Below are 14,960 nucleotides of genomic sequence, written 5' to 3'. Positions count from 1 at the left end.
TATATATATGTGTGTGTGTGTGTGTGTGTGTGTGTGTGTGTGTGTGTGTGTGTGTGTGTTAAATCCAATTGGTCCAAAGCTTCAATTAGTTTCATTGTGTCCCTGTTTAGTTGAGGAGAGTGGGGTGTTGAAGTCATGCACAATTATTGTGTTAGGTGCAATGTGTGTTTTGAGTTTTAGTAATGTTTTTTCTTTTACTAATGAGGGTGCCCTTGAATTTGGAGAATAGATGTTCAGAATTCAGAGTTCTTCTTGGTGTATTTTTCTTTGACCAGCAAGAAATATCCTTCGGTGTCTCTTTTGATGACTTTAGGTTGAAAGTCAATTTTATCTGATATTAGAATGGCTATTCCGGCTCATTTCCTGAGACCATTTGCTTGTAAAATTGTCTCTACGGTCTTTTACTCTAGGGTAGTTTTTGTCTTTGACACTGAGGTGTGTGTCTTATATACAGCAAAATCTAGGGTCCTGTTTACATATCCAGTCTGTTAGTCTATGTCTTTTTATTGGGGGAATTGAGTTCATTGATGTTAAGAGATATTAAGGAATAGGGATTATAACTTGCTGTCATTTTTTATGTTAATTTTATATTTGAGTGGTTATCTTCTTTTGGGTTTGATGAAAGAAGGTTACTATCTTGCTGTTTCTAGTGTATAGTTTCCCTCCTTGTATTGGTGTTTTCCACCTATTATCCTTTGTAGGGCTGGGTTTGTGGAAAGATATTGTATAAATTTGGTTTTGTCATGGAATATCTTGGTTTCTCCATCTTTAGTGATTGAGAGTTTTGCTTGGTATTGTAGTTTTGGTTGACATTTGTGTTATCTTAGAGTCTGCATGAGATCTGCCCAGGGTCTTTTAGCTTTCATGATCTCTGGTGAGAAGCCTGGTATAATTCTGATAGGTCTTCCTTTATATTTTACTTGGCCTTTTTTTCTTACTGTCTTTAATATTCTTTCTTTGTTTAGTACATTTGGGGTTTTGGTTATTATGTGATGGGTATTTCAGTTCTGGTCCAGTCTATTTGGCATTCTGTAGGCTTCTTCTATATTCATTGGCATCTCTCTCTTTAGGTTAGGGAAGTTTTCTTCGATAATTTTGTTGAAGATATTTGCTGGCCCTTTACGTTGGAAACCTTCACTCTCATCTATCCCTATAATCCTTAGATTTGGTCTTCTCATTGTGTCCTGGATTTCCTGGATGTTTTGGGTTACAAGCTTTTTTTGCTTTTTGCATTTTCTTTGATTGTTGAGTCCATGGTTTCTATGGTATCTTCAGCATCTGAGATTCTTTCTTCTATCTCTTGTATTCTGTTGCTGATATTTGCATCTATGACCCCTGATTTCGTCCCAAGTTTTTTTATCTCCAAAGTTGTCTCCCTTTTCGATTTCTTAGTTATTTCTACTTCTGTTTTTAGATCTTGGATGGTTTTGGTCAGTTCCTTCACTTGCTTGTTTGTGTTTTCCTGTAATTCTTTAAGACAATTTTGTGTTTCCTCTTTCATGACTTCTGCCTGTTGACCAAAGTTCTCCTGTATTTCTTTAAGTGATTTTTGCGTTTCCTCTTTATTGGCTTCTATCTTTTGACCCATATTCTCCTGAATTTCTTTAAATGATTTTTGTGTTTCCCTTGTAAGGTCTTCTAACTTTTGATCTGTTTTCTCCTGAATTTCTTTAAGAGATTTATTTATGTCCTTCATGTGTTCCTCTAACACCATCATGACCAGTTATTTTAAATCCAAACTTGTTTTTCTGGTGTGTTGGGGTATCCAGGACTTGCTGTTGTTAGAGAATTGGGTTCAGATGCTGCCATATTGCCTTGATTTCTGTTAGTAACTTTCCTATGTTTGCCTTTTGCCATCTAGTTTTCACTGGTGTTAGTTCGTCTTGTTGTCACTGGCTGGTGTTTCAACCTCCTGTGAGCCTGTAAGGCTATTTCTGCAACACTGGATGACTGAGTTTCCCTTGGCATAGATTGCTGATGTGCTGCCCTCTTCTTGTGTGCCATTGGAGACCTGCTGTGTCTTGCCCCAAGCAATGTTATACTTAGGTTTTCACGGTGAACCTGGTACTCCCTGTCTGCTTTGTCATGGAGTGACGATGGCGGCGGGGGAGTCACTCCAAGTGCTGATTACCATGTAGGGCACAGGACCCATGAACAGCTGGCACACAGAAGAAACGCCAATCTACCCAGGTCCTGGGTGCAGGCAGACCCTCGGTGGTTTGTGCCCCCAGAGATCTTAAACTCAGGATATCTCAGTACCTGGTGCTGCCTGTCTCTTCTGTCATATGGTGAAGATGGCAGTGGGGAATCACTCTGTCTGTCTTTCTTTCTTTTTCTTTCTTTCTTTCTTTTTTTCTTTCTTTCTTCCATTTTGGTTTCTTTGATCTTTTTTTAATAGATATATTCTTTATTTACATTTCAAGTGTCATCCTCTTTCCAGGTGGCTCCCCGTTGAAATCCCACTTCCCATCCCCTTCCTCTGTTACTGTGAGGTGTTCCCACACACCAACCACTCCTGCCACCACCATCCCCCTCTAATTCTGCTACACTGGGACATCCAGCCTTCACAGAACCAAGGCCTTCTCCTCTCATTGATGCCATACAAGGCCATCCTCTGCTACATATGTGACTGGAGTCATGGGTTCCTCCATGTGTACTCTTTGGTTGGTGGTTTAGTCCCTGGGAGCTCTGGGAATCTTGTTGGTTGATAGTATTGTTCTTCATATGGGGTTGCAAACCCCCCTCAGCTCTTTCAGTCCTTTCTCTAACTCCCCAATGGGGGACCCAGTGCTCAGTCCAGTAGTTAGCTGTGAGCATCTGCCTCTGTATTTTTCAGGCTCTGGTAAAGCCTCTCAGGAGACAGTTTTATCAGGCTCCTGTCAGCATGGACTTCTTGGCATCCACAGCAGTGTCTGCATTTGGTCACTGTATATGGGATGTATCCCCAAGTGGGAAAGTCATTGGATGGCCTTTCCTTCAGTCTCTGCTCCACAATTTATCTCCTTATTTGCTCCCGTGAGTATTTTGTTCCCCTTTCTAAGATATATACACACATTGGTCTTTCTTCTTCTTGAGTTTCATATGGTCTGTGAATTGTATCTTGGGTATTCCAAGCTTTTGGACTATTATCCACTTATCGGTGAGTGCCTATTATATGTGTTCTTCTGTGTTACTTCACTCAGGATGATGTTTTCTAGTTCCATCCATTTGCCTAAGAATTTCATGAATTCATTGTTTTTAATAGCTGAGTAGTAGTCCATTGTGTAAATGTACCACATTTTTTTTTATCCATTCCTCTGTTGAATGACATTTGGTTCTTTCCATCTTCTGGCTATTATAAATATGGGTTCTATAAATGTGGTGAAGGAATTGTCCTTGTTATATGTTGGAGAATGTTTGGGGTATATGCCCAGGAGTTGTATAGCTGGGTCCTCATGTAGTAATAAGTCTAATTTTCTGAAGAACCACCAGATTAATTTCCAGAGGGATTTTACCAGCTTGCCATCCCACCAAAATTGCATGAGTTTTCTTCTTTCTCCACATCCTAGCCAGCATTTGCTATCACCCGAGTTTTTGATCTTAGCCATTCTGATTGGTATGAGGTAGAATCTCAGGGTTGTTTTGATTTGCATTTTCTAGATGACTAAGTAATTTAAACATTTCTTTAGGTGCTTCTCAGTCATTCAATATTCCTCAGTTGAGAATTCCTTGGTTACTTCTTTACCCTATTTTTAATAGGGTTATTTGATTCTCAGGAGTCTAACTTCTTGAGTTCTTTGTATGTATTCAGATGAGCCCTCTATCAAATGTACAATTGGTAAAAATCTTTTCACAATCTATTGTTCTCTGTTTTGTCCTATTGACAGTATCCTTTGCCATACAGAAGCTTTGCAATTTTATGAGGTCCCATTAGTCAATTCTTGATCTCAGAGCAAAAGCCATTGGTGCTCTGTTCAGGAAATTTTCCCCTGTGCCCATGAGCTTGAGGCTCTTCCCAAGTTTATTTTCTATTAGTTTCAGTGTATCTGGTTTTATGTGATGTTCCTTGATCCACTTGGACTTGAGCTTAGTACAAGGAGATAAGAATGGATCAATTTGCATTTTTCTACATGCTGACATGCAGTTGAAAAATGCTGTCTTTTTTCCACTAGATGGTTTTAGCTCCTTTGTCAAAGATCAAGTGCCCATAGGTATATGGGTTCATTTCTGACTCTTCAGTTCTCTCCCATTGATCTACCTGCCTGTCTCTGTACCAATTCCATGCAGTTTTTAGCTGTATTGTACTTATAATACAGCTTGAGGTCAGGGATGGTAATTCTGCCACAAGTTCTTTTATTCTTGAGAGTAATTTTCTCTGTCCTGGGCTTTGTGTTATTCCAGATGAATTTGAGAGTTACTCTATCTAACCATATAAAAAAATGAGATGGAATTTTGATGGGGATTTCATTGAATATGTAGATAGCTGTTTTTACTATATTAATCTTGACTATACATGGTCATGGAAGATCTTTCCATTCTCTAATGTCTTCATTGATTTCTTTCTTTTGAGACTTGAAGTTCTTGTCATATGGATCTTTCACTTGTTTGATTAGAGTCACAACATGATATTTTATACTAATAAACAAATTTGGCTGAAATAAACTCAGGGTGATATTTTCTAGTTCCAGCCATTTGCCTAAGAATTTCATGAATTCATTTTTTTTTTTTTTTTTTTTTTTTTTTTGTGGGTCATCTGAGCTGCAGGTGGTTGCCCGGCAGGAAACCCTGCAGTGACTTTTTTTTTTTATTCGATATATTTTTTATTTACATTTCAAATGATTTCCCCTTTTCTAGCCCCCCACTCCCCGAAAGTCCCGTAAGCCCCTTTCTCTTCACCTGTCCTCCCACCCACCCCTTCCCACTTCCCCGTTCTGGATTTGCCAAATACTGCTTCACTGAGTCTTTCCAGAACAAGGGGCCACTCCTCCTTTCTTCTTGTACCTCATTTGATGTGCGGGTTATGTTTTGGGTATTCCAGTTTTCTAGGTTAATATCCACTTATTAGTGAGTGCACACCATGATTCACCTTTTGAGTCTGGGTTACCTCACTTAGTATGATGTTCTCTAGCTCCATCCATTTGCCTAAGAATTTCATGAATTCATTGTTTCTAATGGCTGAATAGTACTCCATTGTGTAGATATACCACATTTTTTGCATCCACTCTTCTGTTGAGGAATACCTGCATTCTTTCCAGCATCTGGCAATTATAAATAGGGCTGCTATGAACATAGTAGAGCATGTATCCTTATTACATGGTGGGAAATCCTCTGGGTATATGCCCAGGAATGGTATAGCAGGATCTTCTGGAAGTGAGGTGCCCAGTTTTCGGAGGAACCGCCAGACTGATTTCCAGAGTGGTTGTACCAATTTGCAACCCCACCAGCAGTGGAGGAGTGTTCCTCTGCTGAATAAGTACTCCATTGTGTAAATGTACCACATTTTCTGTGTCAATTCCTTTGTTGAAGGACATATGGGTTCTTTCCAACTTCTGGCTATTATAAATAAGGGTAAATAAAATAACCTTATTAAAAATGGGGTACAGAGCTAAGCAAGGAATTCTCAACTGAGGAATAGTGAATGGCTGAGGAGCACCTAAAGAAATGTTCAGCATCCTTAGTTGACTGGAAAATACAAATCAAAACAACCTGAGATTCCACTTCAAACCAGTCAGAATGGCTTATCTCCTTATATAAAGCTCAAGTCCAAGTGGATCATTTATTTTATATAATAGTTTGTGACTATTTTGAAGGATGTCATTGCCATAATTTCTTTGTCTACCCCTAATTCTTTGAGTAGGGGGTAGGTCATTGATTTGTTTGAGTTAATTTTACATCCAGCCACTTTGCTGAAGTTGTTTATCAGGCTTAGTAGATCGCTGGTAGGATTTTTGGGGTTACTTATGCATACTATTATACCATCTGCAAATAGTGATATTTTGACTCCTTCCTTTCAAATTTGTATTCCTTTGAACTCCTTTTGTTCTCTAATTATTGTAGTTAGAACTTCAATTACTATATTAAATAGATAGGGAGAAAATGGACAACCTTGTCAAGTCCCTGGATTTTAGTAGGTTTGCTTCAAGTTTCTCTCCATTTAGTTTGACGGTGACTACTGGTTTGCTGTATACTGCTTTTACCATGTTTAGATATGGGTCTTGAATTATTATCTAAGACTTTTATCATGAAGGGATGCTGAATTTTGTCAAATGCTTTCCCAGCATCTAATGAAATGATCATGTGGTTTTTTTCTCTGAGTTGGTTTATGTAGTAGATTACTTTGATGGATTTCTGCATATTGAACCATTCATGCATCTCTGGAATGTAGTCTACTTGATCATGATGAATGATCATTTTGATGAGTTCTTGGATTCTGTTTGTGAGAATTTTATTGAGTATTTTTGCATCAGTGTTCACAAGGGAAATTGTTCTGAAGTTCTTCTTTATTGGGTCTCTGTGTGGTTTAGATATCAGAGTAATTGGGTCTTCATAGATTGAATTGGGTAATGTTCCATCTGCTTCTATTTTTTGGAATAGTTTGAAGAGTACTGGTGTTAGGTCTTTGAAGGCCTGACAGAATTAGGCAATAAGCCCTTCTTGTCGTGTGCTTTTATTGGTTGGGAGGATTTAATAACTTCTTCTATTTCTCTAGGGTTTTGGTACCATTCATTTAGAGGGTTCATCTGATCCTAATTTAACTTTGGCCCCTGGTATCTGTTTATAAAATTGTCCATTTCATCCAGATTTTCCAATCTGGTTGAGTATAGGCTTTTGTAGTAGGATCTGATGATTTTTTGAATTTCTTCTGATTCTGTTGTTATATCTCCCTTTTCATTTCTGATTTTATTAGTTTGGATACTGTCTCTGTGCCCTCTGGTTAGCCTGGCTACGGTTATATCGATCTTGTTGATTTTCTCAAAGAACCAGCTCCTGGGTTTGTTGGTTCTTTATATAGTTCTTTTGGTTTCTATTTGGTTGATTTCAGCCCTGAGTTTGATTGTTTCCTGCTGTATACTCCTCTTGGGTGTATTTGCTTCTTTTTGTTCTAGAGCTGTTAAGCTGCTAGTGTGTGCTCTCTCCAGTTTCCTTTTTGAGGTATTTAGAGGTATGAATTTTCCTCTTAGCACTGCTTTCATTGTGTCCCATAGGTTTAGTTATGATGTACCTTCATTTTCATTACATTCTAAAGAGTTTTTAATTACTTTCTCTATTTCTTCCTTTATCAACTTATCACCGAGTAGAGTGTTTTTCACCTTCCAAGTGTAGGTGGGCTTTCTGTTGTTTTTCTTGTTATTGAATACCAGCTTTATTCCACGGTGATCTAATATGATGCATGATATTATTTTAATCTTGTATCTGTTGAGGCATGTTTTGTGAACAATTATATGGTTAATTTTAAAAATGTTACCATGAGGTGCTGAGAAGATGGTATATTCTTTTGTTTTAGGATGAAATATTCCATAAATATTTGTTAAATCATTTGGTTCATAACTTCTGTTAGTTTCACTGTGTCTCTGTTTCTAGCATCAGTCCATTGCTGAGAATGAGGTGTTGAAGTCTCCCACTCTTATTGTTAGAGATGCAATGCGTGCTTTGAGCTTTAGTAAAATTTCTTTTGTGAATGTGGGTACCCTTGCATTTGTCTTGATAGATTTTTCCTTTGATGAGTAGGAAGTGTCCTTCTTTATCTTTTTTGATAACTTTTGGTTGAAGTCAATTTTATTCAGTATTAGAATGGCTACTCCACATTGTTTCTTGGGACTATTTACTTGGAGAAATTTTTCAAGCCCTTTACTCTGAGGTAGTGCCTATCCTTGATACTAAGGTACATTTCCTATATGCAGCAAAATGTTGGGTCCTGTTTATATATCCAATCTGTTAATCTATGTCTTTTTATTGGGGAATTGAGTCCACTAATGTTAATAGAAATTAAGTAAAAGTGATTGTTGCCTCCTGTTATTTTTGTTGTTAGAGGAGAAATTATGCTTATGTGGCTATCTTCTTTTGGGTCTGTTGAAAGATTACTTTTTTGCTTTATCTAGGATGCTGTTTTCCTCCTTGTGTTGAAGTTTTCCATCTATCATCCTATGTAGGGATGGATTTGTGGAAAACTATTTCGTTTTGTCATGGAGTATCTTGGTTTCACCATTTATGATAATTGAGAGTTTTACTGAATGTAGTAGACTGGGCTAGCATTTCTGTTCTCTTAGAGTCTGCATAACCTCTGCCCAGGATCATCTGGCTTTTATAGTTTCTGATGAGAAACCTGGTATAATTCTGATAGGTCTGCCTTTATATGTTACTTGACCACTAGTTTTAATATTCTTTGTTTTTCACAATGTTGTTTTGATTATTATGGGACAGGAAGAGTTTCTTTTCTGCTCCAGGGTATTTGGAGTTCTGTAGGCTTCTTGTATATTAGTGGGCATACGTTTTTACTTTAGGCCAAAGAAGTTATCTTCTATAATTTTGTTGAAGATATTTACTAGACCTTTAAGTCAAGAGTCTTCACGCTCTTCTATACCTATGATATTTAGGTTTGGTCTTTTCATTGTGTCTTGGATTTCCTGGAAGGTTTGGGTTAGGGGCTTTTTGCATTTTGCATTGTCTTTGACTGTTGTGTCAATGTTTTCTATGGTATCATCTGCACCTGAGATTCTCTCTTCTATCTCTTGTATTCTTTTGTTGATGCTTCCATCTATGACTCCTGATCTCTTTCCTGGGTTTTCTATTTCCATGGTTCTCTCCCTTTGTGAATTCTTTATTTTTTTTTCTATTTCCATTTTTAGATCCTGGATGGTCTTATTCTATTCTTTCACTGGTTTGGTTGGATTTTCCTATAATTCTTTAAGGAATATTTGTGTTTCCTCTTTAAGAGTTTCAATCTGTTTACCTGTGTTCTCCTGTACTTTTTTAAGTGAGTATTTATGTCCTTCTTAATGTTCTCTATCATCAGGAGAAGTGATTTTAAATCTCAATTACAAAGAATATTTAAAAGCATGCTTAACAGCACCATCAGCAATATTAAAATGAGACTACAAAATTGCTAGTTTTGCAATTATATCAAGATATAATTGTGGCTAGAGGTGTGGCTAGAATATTCTAGCTTGCAAAAACCTGTGAAATGTGATGGAATCTGAAATTTTTCCAAGTGGTGCAACACAGTATGGAGGCTCCTCAAAAGTATAATTACAGCTATCAAATGGTATAGAAATCTTTATTCTTGGTATTCTGCTCAAAGAACTGAAAGGGGAGTGTCAAAGATAGCTGTATTCCCATATTGCAGCATTATTCACAAATACTAACACAGAGGAAGAGCCAAAATTCTGCTAAAGGAAGTATGGAACATGTATACAAGGCAACTTGTAAAAGAAGGAAACACTGACTCAGAAGAAAAGAAATAATCCTTTCATGGGATAAACTAACAATTGCTCATGAAGTATCTCTAACGACCTGGAGGGAATACAAATAGTGATTGGCAGGTACTGGACAATAGCATGTGTAATTCCCATTACACTAGGGAGTATTTGAAATAAAACACTTCTTAAGAGATAAATAAAAAAGAGTGGAGATCTAATGCTAAAGGTTCTCCCTCATGGAAAAAAAACTAATAAAAACAAGATCCAAAATGACTGAGATGTGTTGAGTATGTCTAGTACCTAGATTATAGTAGTGGAGGTATGAGTAGGTTGCACACATTCTCTGCATCAAATTAGAGACATCAGAATGTGCTTGTATTGGAATCTCAATTATACATAAAAATAAAAGATTTTACTTTAGATATATAAACACATTGTATATACAGATGGGTTTTTCCCTAATATTCTCTGCTTTGAAATAACTAGCCTGTGGTGATAGACCAATCTTTGTTTGCATTGCACCACTAAATGTATATCTGGAGATTCTTGGTACCTACTACACAGTTGTTCTTCTTCAAGGATTAGGAACTGAATGCATCATCCTTTTGTGTTCCAACATTCAGAGTTCCACATCCGTCAATGCAGTACACCCAATGCTGTAAGAATGGTAAATCTTGAGTTTGTCAATAAGAAAGTTGTCCTTCTCACACCATGTCTTACAGATCTTGACACATCAATACTATGAAAAGGGCTGTGGGTATATCTTGGTAGTAGAACAAGGTAGAAAATTCAAGGTCATGCATATAAAAGTAGGCAAACTATTGAAGAAAACTGAAATATATTCACAGTACATTTCTCTAGGTAGGAGCACACATAATTTTCAGCCATAGTAGTTGATCAGCTGAAGCAGGAGATCCTGGAGAATATGAGACCAGCATGAAAAACAATGAAGAAAATAAAATATTCCCTTGAATACATAGACTAAATGAAAGAAGGCATGGCTTAAAATAACTTTAACCACTTCTAAAATGTGTAGCAGTAGATGGCTATGGATAAACTGCTAGTGTTCATAAATTAGTCTCATGCACAAAACAACCAAGGTCTTCTAATTCATTTATGCCTCTATTTTGTCTTCTTTAAATTAAAAAAAATGTATCAACTTCTGCCAATTTCCACATTCCCACATATTTCCACTACCCACTAGAAGGAGATGGTGCAGAATTTTGAATTGTTTATAGTACTTATCTTGAGCCAGACTCTGAGCTTGATACCTTTGTGAGGATCTGAAATTATCAGGATAAACATCTTGCTCAGTAGATATGGTCAGGCCTCTCATGTAGATAAGAAAATATGCCTCAGCAGTTCCCTAAATAACCAAAACAAAATGAAGTAGGGGGATGTGCCTTTATCCAGCACCAGAGTCTCCTGCCCGGCACACAGCCCTGCAAGGTCACTGGCACTCTCATTCCACCAATTAGCATATCATCCTGACTATATGCTTCCCCTGACTTGTTTCATGTAAATGTTGCTTTTACAAATCTTGAATACACGCTATATATCTAAGAAGCAACTGATCTTTCTTGAATACAGAAAATCAGGATGTGATAAGCAAGAAAAAGGATATAAAATGTTTTCCAAATGTGGAAGAGCAAAATGGAGCCATTAACTGATTAAGGAAGATGGTCTCCTTCATTGGACAACAACTGCATATGCAGATTCTAGGGCAAAGCACAATTGTACCTAATAGAAACTTCTAGAGAATGAATCTTGCCCTTCATTTAACTTTTCTGGAATGGTATCAGACAAGAAAATGGGTTAGCAAATAAAGGTGCCTCCTGCCAAGCTTGAAGACCTGAGTTTGACCCCTGGGACCAACATTGCAAAAGGAGGGCACTGAAGTCTTTAAGTTGTACTGTGACCTCTGTATGCATGTCATGGCACAAACACATACATACATACATACACACACACACACATACACACACTGTATATTTATGTGTTTATGCATACATACATATTAATAAATATGTATGTAAATAAACATATTAATAAATCTTTAGACTGATTAAAAATTACCTATGTTTCATCTCAAAATGTATTTTTCTATATGGGCACAAGACAGTAGTCCTTTATTTCAGTCATTTCAATTATATTCATGTCTCATAATCACCCAAATCTATAATGTTAACGAGAAGCACTTCCATATCTGTGAAATATTTTCTCATGAAAAATAATTACTTGATATACCCAATTTGAGAATTCATATTTCTGATGCAAAAGGAGAGGAGAATTACTTCCATTTTGAAAATCATGATTTTCCTCAGGAACAAAGGCTGGATTCACTTCCTCAACTCAATTCAGTATGAGAACAATGACGTTGGCTAGATATGTCACCTTTAGAAGTCTCACAGAATTTTTACATCCCTAACATAGACATAATGGTCTATTTTTTCGAAGGTTTGATAAGCTGAAAATATCATGTAGACTCTTTTGACATAACATTTAACACTCTGGGTTGATCAATAAAACTTGCCTCAATCTAAAGCAAACTCTTGGTGGCCAATAAATCTTAAAGCTCAGAATTTCTGGTCATTTTAACTCTTTCTTGAATGTTCATACTATGTCCTTATTTATTCTGAATTGAAACATGCACTCCTGGAAAAAAAGAAGAAAGTTCATAAAACTCAAGAAGATAGGAAAATTTACAAGGCTTAGGGGGCAGAGAAATTTACCGGAGAGGGAACCCTCCTCAGGGTTATTATATAAATAATAAGCAACTGTTGTAGGACTGTGGAAGTAGAGTGTCCTGAATTTTGGGCAGGAAGCTCTGTGGGTACAACTTTGTCAGGAATCAGTTATCATGATGTAGTAGGGTTTTAAGTAATGCTGCTACCTTTAATCACATAACCTCCTGCAATCAAGGCCAATCAATTCATTAGTCACCAATCTAGTTCACCTTGGATGGAATATTTTCCTGGTACTCTTGTACCTTATCTCAAGGGAATGGACATTTTTCAAATCTCATTAGTGAAAGTCACACAACAACCCATCATACTGGACTTTTTGTAAGTGTTTAGTACAAAAGAATTAAAATTCAGCTCAAATTTAGTGCAGAGTTGCTAATCCCAGATTAGTCTATGATTGCATATATACACATAAAATAATGTCACACATTACATTAACATTTATTTAGCTACTTCTTTTTGTTCAAATATAAATCGGATAGATATCCCATTGTCATATGCTGCTTAAAGTCCAGTAGTGAAGATAAGAGGCAAAAAATCACTGAGAAATAAATAAATAAATAAATAAATAAATAAATAAATAATAACATAGCTGCAATTTATTGGAACTCTACCCATTTGGAAATTTTTATTAGCATTTTGATTTCAGAAGCCAAATTTTCTTTCTTATATAGAATATTTTTCTCCTCTCCATATATCCCAACTTGGGCCAATAAACCTGAAAATTTTCCTGACTCTCACATACTCTCAAAAGTGATCAAAGTCAGGGTTTTGTGCACGCTAAGTAAGCACTCTACCAACGGAGCCACATCCCCGGATCCTTAAATGCGGTTTTATTTCCACTTAGTATTTGTCTAAATTATAGTCTATATATTAAATAATAAAAGTTTTGTCATTTTTCTTAAAAATAAAATAAAGTTAACCAAACCAAAGAAAGGGAATCAGAGAAGGTTCTAAAGACACAGGATAGAATTTTGAACTACCTAGCATGAGTACTGGAGTACTAAACAGGAGGACACAGGAACTTGGAAATATTTTCATTGAGATGTGGAAATACTGGGGAAAATGCTGAAACACTGGAAAAAATGGTAATCTCTTGGAAGGATTATAAAATACTGGGAAGGATAATGAAGAACTGGAGAGTTTTCTGAGCCACAGATATGGATACTGAAACACTGGGGGGGGGAAAGCTCAGTCATCGGAAAGATGTAGAAGCAACGAGCAGGAGGATGGCACACTGAGGATACTGAAACACTGTATATTATAATAAGCAGGGGGAAAGATACTGAAGTAAGGAGCAAAAGGCCTGGGGAGGATGCTTAAAATATAAGAAATATTTTTGAAGTAACAGAGAAAAATATGGAAACACAACTATTACTGAAATAAAAAAAGTTGAAGTACTTGAGATGGTGTTAATATATGTATATGAGACAGAGTGCTGAAGGCATAATAAAGCAACTAACATACAGAAGACACTGATGAAATACTAGAAAGAATGTCATTGTTCCTTAGAGAGAAAACTGAAGTACTGGGGTGAAGGCCAAAAATTCCATTTTCTACATCAGTTTCTCCAACAAGACTAGGGGATCTAATCACTTGCCTGATATAACTGTTTCCTTCAAAAAAATAAAATTCAGTTTTCCATTTAGGTATTGTCATGGTTAACACTGAAGGTTAACTTGACTGGATTTAGAATCACCATAAAATTTCACACCTCTGGGAATTTTATTGAGGATCTTTTCAGAAACATTTAACTGAGCAGAGACCATCGTCCCATATGTGGGCAGTATTATCTTGAATGCTCACATACAGAAATTGAGATATATACCAGCATTCATCACTTTCTGATTCCCAGGTGTAGACATAGCAAGAGAAGTATTCTTATGCTCCTTCTGTCATGATAGCTCCACCATGACAGACTGCACCCTCAAACTGTGAACAAGGAAGAAATTTTGCCTTGAGTTACTTTTGTTGAATGGGCTGCTACATCAATGAAAAAAATAGTAACCAACTCTATTTCTCATTCTGCTTTGTCTTATACATCGTAGAGAAGTATGAAAGGACTCAGAGCTTGCCTTTCCTGTAACTTTCTCATTTTTCCCTCTTCTGGAACTTTCCTTCTGCCTGTAAGTGTTACCTTACCAGGTAAAATCAGACAAATACATCTGTAAATTTATAATATACGCTCTGAATTCTGCCTTGTGGGTGTGGACAGCAATCTAATGTAAAAGGGTGAAACAAAAGTCTCTGTCACCTTCTTTGTTCTCCAGTTTAGTGTTTGTAAAGCAGCAGACATTGTCTGCACACAGGGTGATCTCAGCCTTACTTCAACTTGCCTAAGTATTTCCTGCCCTGTATTCTTCTCTGAGTTGAAAGGCTTAATTCTCATGAAATGTATTGAAAGTATCCAATGAAATGAAATTCAAGAATGTGAGGAAAGATACTTGTGAGGATGGCATGTAAGAAAGGATGAAGAAGGGTGGAAATTTCAACTCTTCTCTTATTATATCATCCTACAAGGCAAATTGTCAAAAAACTTTTTTTCTCAATAAAACCATGATGAACGTTTTCAGGTGATGATTGACTCTTCTGTTACATTTTAAATTTTTTTTCTAATCATTTTAACACAGCTTTTCATATGGTCCAGGCAGATATCATCAGAAATCATCCTTGTATGATCCATGGAAACAACAAACACTTTGGAATCAGAGTTTGACAGAGTTTGGGTTTCATTTCCATCTTTGCTTTCTACAGACATGTGACCTTGAAAGAGTCAATTCGTGTTTCTCAATCTTGCATCTTGCTTTCATCTTTTCATTGA

This window comes from Apodemus sylvaticus, chromosome 17 (genome assembly GCF_947179515.1).
Source record: "Apodemus sylvaticus chromosome 17, mApoSyl1.1, whole genome shotgun sequence".
NCBI classification, from domain to species: Eukaryota; Metazoa; Chordata; class Mammalia; order Rodentia; family Muridae; genus Apodemus; species Apodemus sylvaticus.
The sequence above is the reverse complement of the archived record's forward strand: the minus strand, read 5'-3'. Positions refer to the sequence as shown.